Source organism: Myotis myotis, unplaced genomic scaffold (genome assembly GCF_014108235.1).
Source record: "Myotis myotis isolate mMyoMyo1 unplaced genomic scaffold, mMyoMyo1.p scaffold_m19_p_3, whole genome shotgun sequence".
In the NCBI taxonomy this organism is placed as follows: domain Eukaryota; kingdom Metazoa; phylum Chordata; class Mammalia; order Chiroptera; family Vespertilionidae; genus Myotis; species Myotis myotis.
Genome location: NW_023416335.1, coordinates 140,445,880 through 140,446,991, shown reverse-complemented (window position 1 = coordinate 140,446,991; position 1,112 = coordinate 140,445,880). Strand labels below are relative to the sequence as shown.

General features: G+C 33.8%; 1 non-coding gene across 1 annotated transcript; it reads left to right on the top strand.

Moving 5' to 3' along the window:
• The first annotated feature begins 628 nt into the window (after positions 1–628).
• LOC118652280 lies at positions 629–730 on the top strand. Its single transcript, XR_004966540.1, has one exon. It is a non-coding gene; the product is annotated as a U6 spliceosomal RNA (small nuclear RNA).
• The last annotated feature ends 382 nt before the right edge of the window (positions 731–1,112 follow it).

The window sequence follows — 1,112 nt, the reverse complement described above, 5'->3', positions numbered from 1 at the left end:
GTGAATGTGAGTTTAGAAAGCTGTCCCAATTATGTGAAAGGATGCACCTGAACCCCACCCACCCTGGTTCTTCTTGATAAATTATTATTTCTACATTATGACATGCAATTAAATATGAGCATAAATTGAGGGAACAAGGGCTGCTATATATACTCCGAAATCATCACTATATAGTTGCAGAGTATATTGGCCATAACACTGTTTTGCTTTCATTGTAAGCTTGATTACCAGCATGAGTTAGTGTCTCTCTCTCCAGTATGTATTTCAATTAATAAAAGGGGGAGCAACTCTCAAGTGTGTTGGATGAGGGACTAACTGGACCATTGTTGAAATTTCAATTGAAGAATTTACACATGGTTGAAAATCTATATGATGTGGTATGCCTTGATAGAATACATGTTTATTATTTTCAATATTTATTGACTGCCTACTGTGTGCCAAGTATTCTCTTGGCAGCATGTTCCTTGAATGATCTCATAATATATTACAGGGATTTGGCTATGGGTGTAACTTAACACGATAGGACAGAAAAATGACTTCATTAATCAAATTGATGTATTTATAAAAATATATGAATCAGGATTTATGCTTCTATAGTGCATTTATTGTTATAAATATTAGAAGTCTAGTGCTCCCTTTGGCAGCACATATACTATAATTGGAATGATACATTGAAGATTAGCATGACTTGCAGAATGACATGCAAATGTGTGAAGTGTTCAATATTTTAAATATTATATTAGAAGTCTACATTAAACTACAATAGAAGTCTAGATTAGACTACAATAAATTAATGAATAAAGAAAAGATCATTTTAAAAATCCACTTTAAGCTATTTAGCCTATAGGATTTGTCCAAGTCTACCTATAATTTGAGAACTTATTTAGTGTGTGGGCTGTGTTTTCTTTGGAATTTGACGATGGTGTAAAATGATTGTCTAGTAACTGAAACAGTGCTCAACTTCCTCTACTTTAAAGCGTGTGTATGTTGGGGCACATTTCTGCTGAGGTAGTTCAGAGAGTATTTTCTTTGCTCTTCGTGTGTTGACACTGCAGAACCTTTTTCATTAAGAGAAGCTGGTTGCAATTTCAGCTGTAAAATAGGCAAAGAAG